General features: G+C 47.3%; 4 pseudogenes; all 4 read left to right on the top strand.

Moving 5' to 3' along the window:
- Positions 1 to 3,309: 3,309 nt before the first annotated feature.
- On the top strand, positions 3,310 to 3,428 carry LOC112616357 (annotated as a pseudogene).
- A 1,338-nt stretch (positions 3,429 to 4,766) lies between these two features.
- Positions 4,767 to 4,885, top strand: LOC112614656 (annotated as a pseudogene).
- A 2,401-nt stretch (positions 4,886 to 7,286) lies between these two features.
- LOC112616638 lies at positions 7,287 to 7,405 on the top strand (annotated as a pseudogene).
- A 4,386-nt stretch (positions 7,406 to 11,791) lies between these two features.
- On the top strand, positions 11,792 to 11,909 carry LOC112614670 (annotated as a pseudogene).
- Positions 11,910 to 19,281: the final 7,372 nt, after the last annotated feature.

Genomic DNA, 19,281 nt, shown 5'->3' with positions numbered 1-19,281 from the left:
AGCATCTTAAGATGCAGCCTGCCCAGAATAACTTTATCCAACTTTTTTGTGTGTGTGTGCTTACTTTATGCCAGACTTTATATATAAAAACCTACACAAACACACACATGAGAACAGAATGTGGTTCCTCATGGAAGAAAAAAGTTTAACAAATTTCTTAACTGAGAATAAAGATGATTTTGCAGTCAGACCCTTCACTTTGGACCAGGGCTAGAGAGCCCAGGAAGGTGTAGCTGCAGATCCTAGATCTTGGGGATGGCTGGTTCAAATGTTAACATGCCAGACTCACTCTTGTTCAGGTCAGAATAGCTACCACATAATGAATCCCAGAGGTAGAGAAGCAGCTTGCTGTCTTTCTGGATCTTTCCAGCTCTCCTGCGTCTCCCCTAGAACTGTCGATATGTCTGGTTAATGGTTTATCCCTTGCTCACTGTGTCTGAGCCTCTGACAAGGATGTTCACCTTGGGATGCTTATTTGCAAAGAATCTCTACTGAGTTTCTGTCACTTTTTCATCTACTAATGAAGTAACTTGAGACTAGCAATATATCTCATTCTAGAAACTTGCATTGAAGATGGTGTGACGTATATACGGGACCTATTTCAAAATAGAAATGTCACAAAGCATCTGGTACTTCGAGGAGTGACTTTTGTTTTCTACTTTGGATTTTTGCTTGGATGCTCCTAAACATGACATATAAACTCTTCTCCCAGGGTCTGAGCTTCCTGGAGGCAGGAGTTGTATCTTATAAATCTATGTACCTCTTCCAGTGGTATGCATACAGATTGTGCTCAAAAAATACTTATTAGCTGAAAGACTGGTCACATTATTAAGAGAAGAAAGAATTCTAAGCCGCCCTGAGATTTGCCAGTTAGTCTAATTTATCATCAGGCTTATAATCATCCACAAATGCATTCATAGGCAGAAGAAAGATGATGTCCTGGAGGGAAAAATACTTTCAGCAACAGGGATGTTAAAAGTTTGCAGGTCAACTTTAAAGCATGTCCTTTTGGCTGCAAACAAAAGAATCCTTTAGTGCAACTAATCTAAAAATATTTCTATTTGTCAGAAATACCTTAATTTTATTAGGATTACTGGTTAATGTTAAAGAATGTTTTTATAGTTCTCGGTAAATATCACTAACTGCTATTAAATGTCTTTCCTTCCTTCCTTCCTTCCTTCCTTCCTTCCTTCCTTCCTTCCTCCCTTCCTTCCTTCCTTCCTTCTTTCCTTCCTTCTTTCTCTCTCTCTCTTTCTTTCTTTCTCTCTCTGCCAGACAGAGTCTCGCTCTATCACCCAGGATGGAGAGCAGTGGCGCAATCTCAGCTCACTTCAAGCTCCATCTCCAAGGTTCACATGATTCTCCTCTCTCAGCCTCCCAAGCAGCAGGGACTACATTCGCCCACCCCCACGCTGGGCTCATGTTTTGTAGTTTAAGTAGAGACGGAGTTTCTCCATGTTAGCCAGGCTGGTCTGGATCTCCTGACCTTGTGATGCACCCTCCTCGGAATTCCAATGTGCTGTGGTTACACCCATGATCCATGGAGCTGGACCTGCTGTAGTCTTTTGTGGCTTCAACCATCCCTCCCTTTCCACTACTCTTGCTATACTTCCAAACTTCCCAGTACTCTGTTCCCACTTTATTGCCCACCTACAACAGCACCGCAGCTGTGGACATCCTCTTGGGGGTCCGCCACCAAAACACAACCGGGCAGAAACCTCCCACAACTTCCACCTCATCACCACCATGCCAGGATCCCGGGTCCATCCCGGTAGGTCAGGAGGCCACTCCATAAAGGTGCAGGCACAAGTTCCCTGACATTCGTGCTGCCTTCCCACTCTCAGAACACCCAGGGGATTCAATGCACTCATCAGGTGCTGCCGCAACCTTCCAAACTGGGGGAATGGGTGGGCAGGGGCAGCGGGTTCCACACATGCCAGGCAAGACCTCCACTCCAGAATTCAGGGACCACTTTATCAGGGGGAAGGACATTGCTTTGCCAGCCATTGGGAAAACAGTCCCCGTACACCCGGATTCCATTGCCACCAACTTTGTGTAAACTCCAGTCCTGAGGACATGCCAGAGACCCAGGCCTCAGGCACCATGGGCACACCTGGTGCCATGGCTCCCACCAAATGGATGGGTGCACTCTGCAAATCTAGGACCCAACATACCGCACCAGGAGCACAGGGAGGTGCCAACAAAAGAAGGAGCCTATGAAACCCACCTCCAAATCAAGCAATTAGCCCAAGAAAAAACCAGTCTCAGCACTCCATTGCTCCTCTTACATGAACGGCCTGGTCACCCTATTCTGGCCCAGCCCATGCCCCCTCCACCCTATCCCGACCTGCTCAAAATGTCCCTGCCTATTGGACCAGGATGCTCCCTCTCCATGGCTCTATCTCTCTTGCTCCCTATCTCCCTCCCCTTTGACCTTCTGGGTTTCCCCTGCACCTCCCGCAATTTCTGTTGCATTCCTTCTGTCTCCCTGTCTCTCTCTCTTTCTCTCTCCCTCTCTGTTTCTCTGAATCTCAGTCTGTCTCTTTCCCTCTCCAATTCACTTGTTTCTCTCGATGGATGTGTCTCTCCCACCATTGGTTTCAATCTCTCCATCCATCTCTTCCTTGCTCTCCTTCAAACCGCTTTTGTGTGAGTGCATTTATGTGTGTGTGTCTGTGTGTGTGCACGTGCCCGTGCGTGGGTTCCAATGCATGTGCGCCCAGGCATGTCTGTGTGTGGGGCTGTGGATTTGCTCCTGGTGGTGGTGGGGTGTGACTGGGTTTCTCTTAGCCCCTCTTGCCGCTGATCAGGCTGTCAGCTCTAGTGCCAGCCCGGGGGCAAACAGGGCCATCCCTCAACTTCCAACGCCCCACGCCATCTTGCTCCACCGCCAGCTCTTGGTCATGACAAGCGACCCTGATGGGGACGTTGTAAGAAAAAAGCCACACTCGGCTGTGCTAGCTGTTTGCCCTTGGCCAGCCGTGACAGCTCTGAGTGGGTGGGGCATGAGGGGGCCTCTCAGGAGCTCCAGAGTAGCAAGAGATCCAAAAGAACACCTCTGTGACAGGGCAGAGTACTGGATGGTGTTTCAGGATCGTCGGCCCTGGGCTCTGACTCCTCTGAGCACTCCCCGTTCCTAGTGGGCCTGACGTGGTGAAGGCTCAGCAGCTCAGGAGCCGGGGGATTTCCACGTGCGAGCAGCTTGGGGGTTCCAATCTGAACCCGGAGTCCCCGGGCTGGCAGTGCTGGCTGGAAGCTGGCCAACATGACTGGGAAGGGTTCTTGGGGCAGCCAAGGGCCTCTGCGGGTGTGTACGGCCATACCACCCTGAAGGCACCTGATCTCGTCTGATCTCGGAAGCTTAGCAAGGTTGGGCCCATTTAGTACTTGGATGGGAGACCGCCTGGAAAAACCGGGCACTATAGGTTTTTTTTCTCTTCCATGTCTTTCTTTTCTACCTTCCTTTCTTCCCTTCTGTTTCTCTCTCTCTCTCTTCTTTCTATCTTTCTTTCTTTTCTTTCTCTCTTTTATCTTTCTTCTTTCTTTCCTTCTTTCTTTTCTTTCTTTCTTTCTTTCTCCTTTCCTTTCTTTCTTTTCTTTCTTTTTTTCTTTGTTTCTTTCTTGTTTCTTCTCTTCTTTCTTTCTTTCTATCCTTCTTTCTTTCTTTGCTTTCTTTCTCTCTTTCTTTATTTCGTCCTTCCTTCCATAATTCATTCCTTCCTTCCTTTCTTTCTCTCTCTCTCTCTCTCTCTTTCTTTTCTTTCTTCCTTCCTTCCTTCCTTTCTTTCTTTCTTTCTTTCTTTCTTTCTTTCTTTCTTTCTTTCTTTCTTTCTTTCTTTCTTTCTTTTCTCTTCCAAATGGACTCCCACTCTGTCACCCAGGCTGGAGAGCAGTGGCACGATCTCAGCTCGCTGCAAGCTCCGCCTGCTGGGTTCACGCCATTCTCCTACCTCAGCCTCTCGAGCAGCTGGGACTACAGGCACCTGCCACCATGCCCGGCTCATGTTTTGTACCTTTAGTAGAGACGGGGTTTCACTGTGTAAGTCAGGCTTGTCTGGATCTCCTGACCTCGTGATCCACACACCTCGGCCTCCCAAAGCGCTGGGATTACAGGCGTGATCCACCAGTCACGGCCTGCTGCAGGCTATTTTGGCTTTCCCCCTCACTCCCTTCCTCCTACTATCACCATGCTTCCCAAATTCCTCTGACTCTGCTCCCCCTTTATCCATGGAACGCACCCATGGAACACCTTCTGGGGGTGTGCCAGCAAAGCACCACTGGGCAGCAGCATTCCACCGCTTCCAGCTATTCACCGCCCCACCAGGAGCCCGACTCCAGCCTGGGAGGGCAGGGGGCCAGAGCCAGAGGCACAGGCACGGGTGTTCTCGTTGTGAGAAAAAGGCCACATGCCGCTGGGCCCCCTGTTCACCCTTGGCCAGCCCTGATAGGTCTGGTTGGGTGGGACAAGAGGGGGCCTTGCAGGAGCTCCTGAGCTGCCAAGGATCCAAAAGAATACGTCTGCAACAGGGCAGAGGACCGGACGGGATCCCAGGATCATTGGCCCTGGGCCCTGATGCCTCAGAGCACTCCTTGTTCAGAGTGGGCCAGACGTGGTGGAAGCTCGGCAGCTCGGGATCCAGGGGAAGGCTGTGGAGTGGCTCTGGGGTCCCGATACATGCCCGGAGGCCCTGGGCTGGCTGTGCTGCCTGGATGCTGGCGGGCATGGCTGGGCAGGGCTCTTGTGGCAGCCAGGCACCTTTGCCAGTGTCTAAGGCCATACCACCCTGAACCAGCAAGATCTCATCTGGTCTCGGAAGATATGCAGGTTCGGGCCTGGTTAGTACTTGGATGGGAGACTGCCTGGGAATACTGGGTGCTGTGGGCTTTTTTGCTTTCTTTCTTGTCTTTCTTTCTTTTCTACCTTCCTTTATTTCCTTCTCTCTCTCTTTTCTTTCCTTCTTTCCTTTCTTCCTCTCTTTCTTTCTTTTCTACCTTCCTTTATTTCCTTCTCTCTCTCTTTTCTTTCTTTCCTTTCTTCCTCTCTTTCTTTCTTTCCTTCTTTCTTTTTTCCTTTTCTTTCTTTTTCTTTCTTTCTTCTTTCTCTCTGTTTCTTTCTTTCCTTCTTTCTTTTCTCTTTCTTTCTTCTCCTTCCTTCCTTCCTTTCTTCCTTCCTTCCCTCCCTCTCTCTTTCCTTCTTTCTTTCTTTCTTCTTTCTCCCCTCCTTCCTTCCTTCCTTCCTTCCTTCCTTCCTTCCTTCCTTCCTTCCTTCCTTCCTTCCTTCCTTCCTTCCTTCCTTCCTTCCTTCCTTTCCTTTTCTTCCAGATGGAGTCTCGCTCTACCACCCAGGGCAGAGTGCAGTGGCACGATCTCGGCTCATTGCAAGCTCCGTCTCCCAGGTTCACACCATTCTCCTGCCTCGGCCTCCCGAGCAGCGGGGATTGCAGATGCTTGCACCCACCCCAGGCTCATGTTTTGTAGCTTTAGCAGAGATGGGGTTTCACCGTGTTAGCCAGGCTGGTCAGGATCTCGTCCTGCTGTAGTCTTTTATGTTTTCCCCCCTCCCTCCTTTCCCCCTGCTGTCGCCATGCTTCCCAACCTCCCTGGACTCTGCTCCCACTTTATTGCCCGCCTACATCCCCTCTGCAGCTGAGGACGTCCTCTTGGGGATCCGCCCCAAAAGCAGAACCGGTCAGCAGCCTCCCACCGCATCCACCTCGCCGCCGCCAATCCAGGAGCCCAGGTCCATCCTGGGGGGGCAGGGGGCGGAACCATAAATGCGCAGGGGCATGTTCCCTATGGTTTACACTGCCTTGCCGCTCCCAGAATGCCCAGGTGATTCAATGCACTCATCGGGCACTGCTGCAACCTTCCAAACTGGAGGAAGGGGCAGGCAGGGGCAGCGGGTGCCACACACGCCAGTCAATATTTCTGCTCTGTAACACAGGAGCTGCTTTATGCGGGGGAAGAACATTGCTTTGCCACTCACCAGGAAAACAGTCCCTGTGCACCCAGATTCTATTGCCACCAACTTCGTGTAAACTCCAGTCCCGAGAACTTGCCAGAGACCCAGGCCTTGGGCACTGTGGGCACGTCCAATGCCATGACTTCTGCCAAATGGTCTGGTGCACTCTGCAAATCTAGGGGTCCAACGCACTGCACCAGGAGCACAGGGAGGTGCCAATATAGGAAGGAGCCTACGAAACCCACCTCTAAAGCAAGCAATTAACCCAAGACCAAACCCATCTCAGCGCTCCATTGCTCCTCTTGCATGGACGGCCTGGTCACCCTGTTCTGGCCCAGACCATGGCCTCAACCCTAACCCAGCCTACTCAAAAGGGCCCTGCTTACCGGAGCAGGGCGCTCCCTCTCCAAAGCTCTATCATTCTCGCTCTCTAGCTTCCTCCACTTCTCTCCTCTGGGTTTGCCCCTGCAACTCGCGCTCCTTCTGTCGCCTTCCCTCTGTCTCTCTGTCTGTCTCCCTTTCTCCATTCCTCTCTCTTCCTCTGCCTCTCTGTCTGTCTCTTTCTCTCTCCCCCTCCCCTGTCTCTCTCGACTGATGTCTCTCTCTGTCCCTCAGTTTCAATCTCTCCATCCATCTCTTCCTTGCTCTCCTTCAAGCTGTTGGCATGTGCATGCATGTGTGTGTGTGCGTGTCTGTGCATGTTTGCACGTGTGTGTGGGTTCCCGTGCATGAGCGCCCAGGTGGGTCTGTGTGTGTGGCTGTGGGTTTTCTCCTGATGGTGGTGGGGTGTGACTGGGTTTCTCTCAGCAACTCTCGCCTGGGATCAGGCTGCCGGCTCTAGTGCCAGCCTGGGGAAAAGCAGGGCCATTCACCAACTTCTATACCCCCATGCCTACTTGCCCACCGACCAGTTCTTGGTCAGGACAAGCGACCGTGGTGGGGGCATTGTGAGAAAAAAGCCACGTGGTTGGGCCGGCTGTTCACCCCTGCCCAGCCCTGATGGCTCTGAGTGGGTGGAGCAAGAGGCAGCCTCGCAGGAGCTCCTGAACGGCCTGGGATCCTAAAGAACATCTCCACGACAGGGCTGAGGATGGGATGGGGTCCCAGGATTCAGGGCCCTGGGCCCTGATGCCTCGGAGCACTCCCTGTTCTGAACGGGCCTGACGTGGTGGAAGCTCGGGAGCTCGGGAGCAGAGGGAAGGCCGCGGGCGAGTGGCTCAGGAGTCCCGATTCGATCCCAGCTACCCCGGGCTGGTGGTGCAGCCTGGAAGCCAGTGGGCATGGCTGGGCTGGGCTCTTGGGGCAGCCAGGTGCCTCTGCCAGCATGTACGGCCATACCACCCTGAACATGCCCGTTCTCATCTGATCTCGGTAGCTAAGCAGGATTGGTCCTAGTTAGTACTAGGATGGGAGACCACCTGGAAATATAGGATGTTTTAGGCTTTTTTGCTTTCTTTCTTGTCTTTCTTTCTTTTCCACCTTTCTTTCCTCCCTTCTCTCTCTCTTTCCTTCCTTCCTTCCTTCCTTCCTTCTTTCTTTCTTTCTTTCTTTCTTTCTTTCTTTCTTTCTTTCTTTCTTTCTTTCTTTCTTTCTTTCTTTCTCTCTCTCTCTCTCTCTCTCTCTCTCTCTCTCTCTCTTCCAAACGGAGTATCGCTCTGTCACCCAGGCTGGCATGTAGTGGCGTGATCTCAGCTCACTGCAAGCTCTGCATCCAGGGTTCATGCCATTCTCCTGCCTCAGCCTCCTGAGCAACTGGGACTATAGGTGTCCTCCACCACGCCCGGCTTATGTATTGTAGTATTAGTGGAGACGGTGTTTCACCATGTTAGCCAGGCTGGTCTGGATCTCCTGAACTCGTGATCCACCCGCATCGGCCTCCCAAAGTGCTAGGATTACAGGCGTGATCCACCGCATGCTGTAGGCTTTTGTGGCTTCCCCCCTCCTACCCTTCCCCCTACTGTCGCCATGCTTCCCAGCCTCCCCTACTCTGCTCCCACTTTATTGCCTGCCTAAACCCCCGCCACAGTCGGGAACCTCCTTCTGGGGGGTCTGCCACCAAAGCACCACTGAGCAGCAGTATTCCATCGCTTCCACCTTGCCGCCCACCCGCCAGGAGCCCATACAGGTGCGGGTTCCCTGCCATTCACGGTGCCTTCCCACTACCGGAATACCCAAGTGATTCAGTCCACTCATCGTTTGCCACCTTCCTAATTGGGGGAAGGGGAGGGCAGGGGCAGTGGGTGCCACACACGCTAGCCAGGACCTCCGCTACAGAACACAGGGCTGCTTTATCTGGGGGAAGGACATTGCCTCGCCATACACTGGGAAGCAGTCCCTGTGCACCCAGATTCCCATTGCCTCCAACTTTGTGTAAACTCCAGTCCCGAGGACACACCAGAGACCCAGGCCTCAGTCCCAGTGGGCACACCCAGTGACACATCTCCTGCTAATTGGGCGGGCGCACTCTGCAAATCAATGTGACCACTGCACCGCACCAAGAGCACTGGGAGGTGCCAACAAAGGAAGGAACCTATGAAACCCACCTCCAAAGGAAGCAATTAATCCAGGACAAAACCCCTATCAGCACTCCGTAGCTCCTCTTGCATGGACTGCCTGTCCACCCTATTCTGGCCCAGTCCAAGCCCCTTCCAACATATCCCGGCCTGCTCAAAACGACCCTGCCTACCGGAGCAGGGTGCTCCCTCTCCAAGGCTCTATTGATTTCACTCTGTACCTCCCTGCACCTCTCTCTTCTGGGTTTGTCCCCGCACCTCACGCTACTTCCGTCATCTTCCCTCTGTCTCTATGTCTCTCTCTCTTTCTCTGTCCCTCTCTCTTTCTCCGCCTCTCTGTCTGTCTCTTTCCCTCTCCACCTCCCCTATGTCTCTCTCGATCACTGTATCTCTCCCTCCCTTGGTTTCAATCTCTCCATCCATCTCTTCCTTAATCTCCTTAAAGCCGTTTGTGTGTGTGTGTACTTGTGTGTGTGCGTGTGTGTATGTGTGTGTGTGTGTGTTTGCGACGTGCTTGCGATTTCCTGTGTGTATCTGTGTGTTTGGCTGTGGATTTGCTCCTGGTGGTGGTGGGGTGTGTCTGGGTTTCTCTCAGCCCCTCCTGCTGGAGATCAGGCTGCCAGTTATAGTGCCATCCCGGGGCAAAGCAGGGCCATATCCCAACCCCCAACCTCTTGCCCACCTGGCGCGTCTTCATCTTTACAAGCGACCGTGGTGGGGGTGTTGTGAGAAAAAGGCCATGTGCGGCTAGGTGGCTGTTTGACCTTGGCCAGCCGTGACGGCTCTGGCTGGGTGGGACACGGTGGGGCCTGACAGGAGCTCCTGAGTGGCCAGGGATCCAAAAGAATAACTCCGTGACAGAGAGGAGGACCAGTCAGGGTCCCAGGATCATGGGCCCTACGCCCTGATGCCTCAGAGCACTCCCTGTTCTGAGCAGATCCGACGTGGTGAAATCTCAGGAGCTCAGGAGCCAGAGGAAGGCCGTGGGCGAGGGGCTCTGGGGTCCTGATATGATCCCAGTGGCCCCAGGCCAGCGTTGCCGGCTGGAAGACCTCGGGCATGGCTGGACCACGCTCTTGGGGCAGCCAGGCGCCTCTGCTGGTATCCACGGCCACACCACGCTGAACGTGATCTAGTCTGATCTCGGAAACTAAGCAGGGTCTGGAATGGTTAGTACTTGCATGGGAGACTATATGGGAATACCGGGTGCTGTAGGCTGTTTTGCTTTCTTTCTTGTCTTTCTTTTGTACCTTCTTTTCTTTCCTTCTCTCTCTTTCTTCTTTCTTTTTCTTTTTTTCTTTCTCTCTTTCTCTTTCCTTCTTTCTTTTCTTTCTTTCTTTCTCTCTCTATCTTTCTTTCTTTCCTTCTTTCCTTCTTTTTTCTTTCTTTTCTTTCTCTTTCTTTCTTCTTTCTTTCCTTCTTTCTTTTCTTTCTTTCTTTCTTTCTTTTTCTTTCCTTCCTTCCTTCCTTCCTTCCTTCCTTCCTTCCTTCCTTTCTTTCTTTCTTTCTTTCTTTCTTTCTTTCTTTCTTTCTTTCTTTCTTTCTTTCTTTCTTTCTCTCTCTCTCTCTCTTTCTTTCTTTCTTTCTTTCTTTTCTTTCTTTCTCTCTTTCTTTCTTTATTCCATTCTTTTCTTTCTCTCTTTCTTTCTCGGCTCATTTCAAGCTCCACCTCCTGGGTTCCTGCCCTTCCCCCTCTTCAACCTCCTGAGTGGCTGGGACTAAAGGCGCCCATCCCCATGCCTGGTTAATTTTTTATTTTTAATAGATATTCTCCCACCTCGGCCTCCCAAAGTGCTGGGCTTACAGGCATGAGCCATTATACCTAACCATCAGTGTTTTGTATGTCTTCTCACATGACCCACCTTTCCAGCCTGTTGTAGCCCATCCCAAACACACTCCACCGTATCCCAGCCTGCTGATAAGGGCCTTGTTTAGCTGAGAAAGTCTCTCCCTCTTCACACCTTTATTGCTCTTGGTCTCTAGCTCTCTCACCCTCACTTTTTCTCTTCTTTCCCCTCCACCTCGTGGTTTTCTTGCCGCCTTCTCTCTCTATCTCTCTGTCTGTGTCTCACAGTCCCCGTTCGATGTCTTTCTCATCTCTGTTTCTCTCCCTCCCTCCATTTCTGTCTCTACATCTCCCTCTCACTTGCACTCCTTTAAGCTGTCTGTGGCTGTATTTTTCTGGGTTAGTGTTTTGCCCCGCACATGTACCTGTGAGTGTTCTTGTGTGGGGTGCGTTTGCTCATGGGGTTGGTGGGGGTGTGTCTGAGTGTGTCAGACCTTCTTTCCCAGAATCAGGCTGGTGGTTCTAGTGCCAAAGTGGGCAAAGAAGGGCCCCATGCCCTCTTGCCCAAGGGCCAGTTCTTCATTGTGGTAAATGAGGGTAGTGAGGGTGTTGTGAGAAAAATGTTCCATGTGGCTGGGCAGGCTATTTGCCCCTGGGATCGTGGGCACTGGGCACTGCTGTGTTGGAGCCCACCAAGTTTTGAGTGGTCCTGATATGCTGGAAGTTTGGGAGCATGGGAGCGAGGGGAAAGCTGCAGATGAGAAGCTCTGGGGTACCCAACTGAGTGCCTTGGCACAAGCTTGGCAATGATGGCTGAAATCAGGCAGGCATAGCAGAGCCTGGCTCTTGGGGCAGTCAGATGCCTCTCCCAGTGTCTGGCATGCCACTCTGAAGGTGCCTGATATCCTCTGATCTTGGAGCTAACAGTGTCAGGCCTGGTTGGTACCTCAGAATACAGTGTTCTGTAGTTTTTTTTTTTTTTTTTTTGGCTTTTCAGCTGCCTCCCTTACCCCTATTGTGGCCATATTTCCCAACAGCTCCATGAGTCTGCTCCTGCTTTTGTGCTCACCTGTGCCCCTCCGCAACCTGGGACCTCCTCCTGGGAGTCTGCCACTGCGACACCACCAGGTAGAAACATTACATTGCATTTGCCACACCATTGCCCTACCAGGAGTCTGGCTCCAATTTGTTGTTTGCCTGGCCTGTCCTGACAGCTTTGGGTGGGTGAGGCAAAAGGGTGCCATGCAGGAGGGGTGGCAAGGGATACAAATCAATACCTCAGCAGCAAGACTAGGACAAGAGGACATCCCAGAACCGTGGGCCCTGGGCCCTGGCACCTCAGAGCACAGCCTGTTCTGAGTGAGCCCAATGTAGTGGAAGCTCGGAAGCTCAAGAGCCAGGGGAAGGATGTGGGTGAGCAGTTCAGTGGTCTCTTATTTTAGTCCCACCACCCCAGTCTGGTGGTGACTGCTGGAACCAGGCAGGTGTGACTGGGCTGAGCTCTTGGGGCTGCCAGGCAACTCTGCTTGTGTCTATGGTCATACCACATTGAATGCGTCAGATTTCGTGTGATCTCAGAATCTAAGCAGGGTTGGGCCTGGTTAGTACTTGGATGGGAGACCACCTGGAACACTGGGTGCTCTAGGCTTGTGGTTTTTTTTTTTTTGGTTTCTTTGCTCCCTCCATTCTCCCTATCTTTCTCATGCTTCCCAACTGCTGCCTAACTTTGCTTTCCTTTTAAGCCCCCCTCATTGGCCCCTTCCAAAGCCCCGAACCTCCTCCTGGGAGCCTGCCCCTGCATTGCCAAAGGATAGCACCATCCCAGCACTTCTGTCTCAACACCATCCCTCCAGGAGCCAGGCTACTGCTGGGGCAGGCCAGAACTTGACAAGCAAATTTGCAGACCCATGTTATTTGCTGTCAGAGGTGTCTTCCCACTCCCAGAATGGCCAAGCAATTCAATTTACTAATCGAACACTGCTGCAGCAGTCTACGCCATGGGAAAGAGAGGGCAGGGGAGGTAGTTACCACACAGGCCAGCTTAGAAGCCTGGTCCACAACACAGAAGCTGCTCATCCGTGGAAAGGACATTGCTTGCCCATGCATGTGGATAACAGTCCATTTGCACCCATATTTCCATTGTTACTATGTGTAAACTGCAGTCCTGAGCACACAAGTGAGGTCCTGGCATGCTTGGGTACACTAGGTGCAGTAGGCTTTTTCCTCTGGCTTTCCCATTCCCTATTCACCCTATTTTCACCAAGTTTCCCACCACCCCCTGGGTGACCAAACCACAGATGGGGACCTCTTCCTGGGAGTCCGCCCTACCAGCACAGGCAGGCAGCAGCATTCCACCACTTCTGCTTCACTACTGCCCCACCAGGAGTCTGGCTCCAGCCTGGGCAGGCCAGAGCAATAACCCAAAGGCAGGGCCATATCCCAAAGGCACAGGTGCATGTTTCTTGACATCTGGGGTGTCTTCCTTCTCTCAGAATGCCCACGCTATCCAATATATTCATAAGGAGTCACTGCCACAGTCTTAACTGGGAGAAAACACAGGCAGGAGCAGCGGGTTCCAAAGACACCAGACAATATCTCCACTCCAGAATGCAGGGTCTGCTCATCTGGGGGAGGAACATTGATCTCAGTCAACAGGAAAACTGTCCCTGTCCACCCAAATTACCACTGCCACCAATGAGTAAACTCCAGTCCCAAGGACATGAGAGCGACACAGCCCTCAGGCACCATGGGCAGGCTCAGAGCATGTTCTTGCCAGATGGGTGGGTAAACTCTGAAAACCTCAAGGCCCATGGTACTAACAGCATAGGTTGGAGTCAACTAATGAAGGACCCTACAAAACCTGCCCCCAAAACAACCAACCAATACAAGAAAAACACCTCTCAGGGCTTTGTCTTTCTGAATGGGCCACACAGCCACCATGTTCTGGGCCAGTCCAAGCATCCTCCACATTCTCCCAGCCTGTTCATTGGGTTCGTGCCAACCAGAGCAGGGCACTACAAATTTAAGTCTCTCTAGGTCCCTCACCCTGACTATTTCTCTTCTTTCCCCTCAACTTCGCACTCTTTCTTCTGATTCGACACACTGCTTTTGTAGAATCTGCGATGGGATATGTGGAACCCCATTGAGGTCTATGGTGAATTCCAAATATCCCCATATATAAACTAGAAAGAAGTTAAACCGTTGTTTTCATTCAGCCTGTTGGAAACACTCTTTTTATAGAATCTGGGTAGGAACATTTGAGAGCACTTTGAGACCTATAGGGAAGAAGCAAATATCCTCAGATAAAACCAAAAAGAAGCTTTTTGTGAAACCACTTTGCCATGCATTGATCCATCTCACAGTGTTTGATTCAGCAGAGGGAAAATTCTCTTTGTGAGAATCTGACAAGAGAAAATTGGGCGGGAGTCCATGGGAACCTGCTGTTAAAAATCTAATATCAGCAGATAAAAACTAGATAGAAACTGTGAAACAGCTTTTGATGCTTGAATTCATCTCACAGAGTTAGAATTTTACTTTCTTTAAACAGGTTGGAAACATTTTTGTAGAATCTGCAAAGGGAAATTTGGAAGCCTATGGTGGCCTATAGTGAAAAACAGTATATCCCCTGATAAAAACTGGAAAGACGAAATCTGTGAGACTGCGTGGCAATATGTGTACCCATCTCACAAAATTAAACTTTTCTTTTGATTCAGCAGGTTGTAGAATCTTCCAAAGGATATTTGGGAGCCCACAGAGGCCTGTAGAAAATAACTACATATCCCCAGATAAAAACTAGAGAGAACTGGTATGTAAAATCAATTTTCAATGTGTGGATTCATCTCACAAAGTTAACCACTTCTTTTGATTAAGCAGGTTTGAAACACTTTTTCTGTAAAATCTGTAAAGGGACATTTGGGAGCCCTTTGAGCCCTATAATGGAAAATCAAATATTCCCAGCTCATACTAGAAAGAATGTGTCTGTTAGACCCCTTTCAAAGTGCGGATTCATTTCACAGAGATAAAGTTTTCTTTAGATTAATAAGGCTGAAAACACTTTTTAGGAAAATCTATTAAGGTATATTTCGAATCCTTTCAGAGCCTATAGCGAAAAGCTGTGTATCCCCAGATAAAAATAAGAAAGAAGCTATCTCTGAAACCACTCTGCAATGTGTGGATTCATCTTAGCAGGTTGGAAACATTTTGTAGAAATTATGATGGGATATTTTGGAGTCCATAGAGGCCAAAGGGGGAAAAAAAATCCAAAGAAGAAAACAAAAAAGAAGCTATCTGTTAAGCCTCTTCCCAATGTGTGGATTTATCTCACAGAATGAACTCAACATTTCTTTTGATTAAGCAGGTAGAAGACACTCTTTTTGTAGAATCTGTGAAGGTGCGGTTGGGAGCACAATGAGGTCAATAGTGAAAAATTGAATACCACAGGTAAAACTAGAAAGAAATCTTATCTTTGAAACTGTTTTGCAATGTGTGGATTCACCATGACAGAATTAAACCTTTATTATAATTCAGCAGATTGGAGACACTGTTTCCGTAGAAAGTGCAGAGAGATATTTGGGAGCCCTATAGTGGAAAACTGAATAGCCACAGGTTAAAAAGTAGAAAGAGGCAGAAGTTATCTGTGAAATGGGTTTGTGATATGTGTCTTCATGTCACTGAGGCAAATCCTTCTTTGGATTCAGCAGGTTTTGAACACTTTTTGTACAATCCGCAAAATTATAAAGAAGTCCTTTGAGGTCTGCAGTGAAAAACTTAATATCTCCGGATTAAAAACTGGAAATAGGCCGGGCGCGGTGGCTCAAGCCTGTAATCCCAGCACTTTGGGAGGCTGAGATGGGTGTATCACGAGGTCAGGAGATCGAGACCATCCTGGCTAACACGGTGAAACCCCGTCTCTACTAAAAAATACAAAAAACTAGCCGGGTGAGGTGGCGGGTGCCTATAGTCGCAGCTACATGGGAGGCTGAGGCAGGAGAATGGCATAAACCTGGGAGGCGGAGCTTGCAGTGAGCTGAGATCCGGCCACTACACTCCAGCCTGGGTGACAGAGCAAGACTCTGTCTCAAAAAAAAAAACAAAAAAAAAAAACAAAAAAAAAAACCTAGAAATTATCTAGGAAACTGCTTTGCAATTTGTAAATTTATCTGAGTTCCACATTTCTTTAGATCCAGCATACTGAAAACACTTTTATTGTAGAATCTACTTAAGAATTTTTGGGAACATATTTTGTCTCCTAAGTAACGATTTTCCCAGGAATAAACCAGAAAGAAGTTATCTGTGACATGTAGATTCTTCTCAGAAAGCTAAACCATCCTTTTGATTAAGCATGTTTAAAATAGTCTTTTGGTAATATCTGCAAAGGAACACTTTTAACTGCATTGTTACTAATAGTGGAAAACAGAATATCCCCAGATAAAAGTTGGAAAGAAGCTGCTGTGAATAGTGCCGAATAAACATTCGTGTGTTATTGTGTTAATAGCAGAGTGATTTATAATGCTTTTGGTATATACCAAGTAATGGGATGGCCGGGTCAAGCGGGATTTCTAGTTGTAGATCCTTGAAGGATCACAAAGACTTGGAATCAACCCAATGTCCATCAGAGACAGACTATTAAGAAAATGTGGCATATATACACCATGGAATAATCTGCAGACATAAAAATTTATGAGTTTGTGTCCTTTGTAGGGACATGGATGCAGCTGGGAAATAGTATTGTCAGCAAACTACCGCAAGAACAGAAAACCAAACGTTTCTTTTGATTCAGCAGTTTGGAAACACTGTTTTTGTATAATCTGTTTGGGAAAATTTGGGAGCCCCTTTGTGGACTACAGTGAAAAAGAGAACATCCTCATATGAAAGCTAGAAAGAAGCTATCCGTGAAACATTTTGCAATGTGTGGCTTCATCTCACAGAGTTGAAACTCAGTTTTCAATTCTTCCTGTGGGAAACACTCTTTTTGTAGAATCTCCAAAGAGACATTTTGGAGCACCTTGAGGCTTAGAGTGAAAATGGAAAAGGCCCAGATAAAAACTAGAAAGAAGCTGTCTGTGAAATCACGTTAAGTCACGTGGATTTATTTCACAGAGTTAAAACTTTCCTTTGATTCAGTGTGTTAGAAACACTGTTTTTTTTGAGTCTGTGAAGGGATATTTGGGAGCCCCTTCAACCCTATGGAGGAAAACAGTATATATGCAGACAGGAACCACAAAGAAGCTATCTGTGAAACTATATTACAACATGTTGATTCAGCTCACGGAGTTCAATCTTTATTTTTATTCAACACTTTGGAAACATCTTTTTTGTAGGATCTGAGAAAAGATATTTGGGAGTCCCCTAGGGTCTGTAGTGGAAAATTAAATATCCCCCAATAAAAACTAGACAGAAACTATCTAGAAGGCTGCGTTGCTGTTATTGGCTTCATGTCACAGGGTAAAATCCTTCTTTTGGTTCAGCAAGTTGGCAACACTCTTTTTCTAGAATCTGCATAAAACACTTTAGAACCCATTGAGACCTATAGAGAAAATTCGAATATCCTCACATTAACAACTAAAAAGACTCTACCTTAAAAACCATTTTCAAAGGTGAGGATTCATCTCACAGAGTTAAACAGATTTTTTTTTAATTATCAGGTTTGGAGTACCGTTTTGGAGACTCTATGGAGACATAATTTGAAGTCCATTGAGGCCTATACTGAAAATATTTTATCCCCAGATAAAACCAGAAAGAAGCTATCTGTGAAACTGAAACTCCTTTGAAATTTGTGGGTTATTCACACAGTTAAATATTTCTTTTGATTCAGCATTTTGGAAACACTGTTTTTGTGCAATTTGCGGAGGGACATTTTGGAGCCAATTGAGGCATACAGTTAAAAACGACGTATTCCCCGAGAATACTAGAAAGAAAATATCTGTGAAACCACTTTGCAATGTGTTGATTCCCCTCACAGAGTTCAACATTTCTTTTGATTCAGCAGGCTGAAAACCCTCTTTTTATTGAAGCTGTGAAGTGATATTTTGCAGTGAATTGACATCTATAGTGAAGAGTATAATATCCACAGATAAGAACTACAAACAAGCTCTTTGAGAAAATATTTGTGATGTCTGTATTCATCTCCCAGTGATAAACCTATCTTTTTTTTCAGCAGGTTGGAAACACTCATTTTGAAGAATCTGTGAGGGGACATTTCGAAGCCCTTTGATGCCTATAGTGCAAAAACAAATATACCAGATGAAAGTAGAAAGAAGCTATTTGTGAAAATGCTTTGCCATTTTTGGATTTATCTCACAGAGTTAAACTTTTTTTAACTTCAGCAGTTGGAAACACTTTTTGTAGAATCTGCAAAGGGGCATTTGGGAGTTTATTAAGGCATTTAGTGAAAAACCGAATGTCCCCACATAAAAGTTAAAGAATCTGTGAAACCAGTTTGCAATTTGTGGATTCATCTTACAGAGTTAAACCTTTTTATTGTTTCAGCAGGTTGGTAACACTGTTTTTGTAGAATCTGTGAAGGGGCATTTGGAGTACTTTGAGGCCTAAGGGAAAACAGTATAACCCATGATAAAATCTAGAAAGAAAAAAAAATCTGTGAAACCACTTTGGAATATGTGGATTGATGTCACGGAGTTAAATGTTTCTTTTGATTCAGCAGGGTGGAAACACAGTTTGGAAGGCATATTTGGGAGCACCATTAGGTCTATAGGAAAAAAATTCCCCATATAAAATCTAGAAAAAAATCTATCTGTGAAACCGCTTTGCAAACTGTGCATGCATTTCACAGAGTTCAAACTTTCTTTTGTTTCAGCAGATTGTTAACGATATTTTTGAATAACCTGTGAAGGGATAATTGGGAACCCAATGAGGCTTATATTGAAATTCGAAATAACCTCAGATAAACACTAGGAAAAACCGATTTGTGAAACTCATTTGTGATATGTGTGATCATCTGACAGAGATAAGCTTTTCTTTTGATTATGCAGGTTGGAGTCATCTTTTTGTGGAATGTGTGAAGAGACATTTTGGAACCCCTTGAGACCTATAGTGAAAAACGGAATATCCTCAGACAAAAACTGTAAAGAAGCTATCAGTGAAACCGCATTGTGATGTGTGGATTCTTCTAACAGAGTTAAACTTTTTTTGATTCAGCAGTTTAAAAACACTGTTTTCTAGAATCTGTGAAAGGACATTATAATGGCCATTGATGCTGATAGTTAAAAATTTAATAGCCAGAGAAAAAAACTAGGAAGAAGTTACCTGTGTAACCACCTTGTGATGTATGTTCATCTCACAGAGTTAAAACTTTCTCTCGATTCAACAGTTGGGAAGTCCTTTTTGCAGAATCTCTGTAGGGATATTTGGGACCCCACTGAAGTCTATAGGAAAATCATAATATCCCCAGATAAAAACTAGAAAGAATCTATCTGTAAAACCACTTTGTAGTATGTGGAGTCATCTCACAGGGTTAAATCTTCCTTTCGATTCAGCAGTCTGAAAACACTCTTTGTAAAATCTGCGAAGGGACATTTTGTAACACATGCGGTCTTCTAGTGAAAAAACAAATATCCTTTATAAAAATTAGAAACAAGCTATCTGTGAGCGCTGTGTGCTTGTTGGATTCATCTGAGTGAGATAAAACTCTCTGTTGTTTCTGTATTCTGCAGGTGGGAAGCACTCTTTTTTTAGAACCTGAGTAGGGATATTTGGCTTCCATTGATACTGATAGTTAAAAACAGAATATGCATAGATAAAACCTAGAAAGAAGATGTCTGTGTAACAGCTTTGTGAAATGTGGATACATGTCACAGATTTCAATGTTTCCTTTGATTTAGCATGTTGGAAACACTGTTTTTGTAGTCTTTGAAGGGTCTTTTGGAGGCAATGTAGGCATATACAAAAAAAATTCAATATCCAAAGATAAAAACTATAAAGAAACTCTCCACGAAACTGATTTGCAAAGTGTTGATTCACCTTACAGAGTTGAACTTTTCCGTGTTGCAGCAGGTTGGAAA

Source organism: Theropithecus gelada, chromosome 1 (assembly GCF_003255815.1).
Source record: "Theropithecus gelada isolate Dixy chromosome 1, Tgel_1.0, whole genome shotgun sequence".
Classification (NCBI taxonomy): domain Eukaryota; kingdom Metazoa; phylum Chordata; class Mammalia; order Primates; family Cercopithecidae; genus Theropithecus; species Theropithecus gelada.
This window is presented reverse-complemented; position numbering and strand designations above follow the sequence as displayed.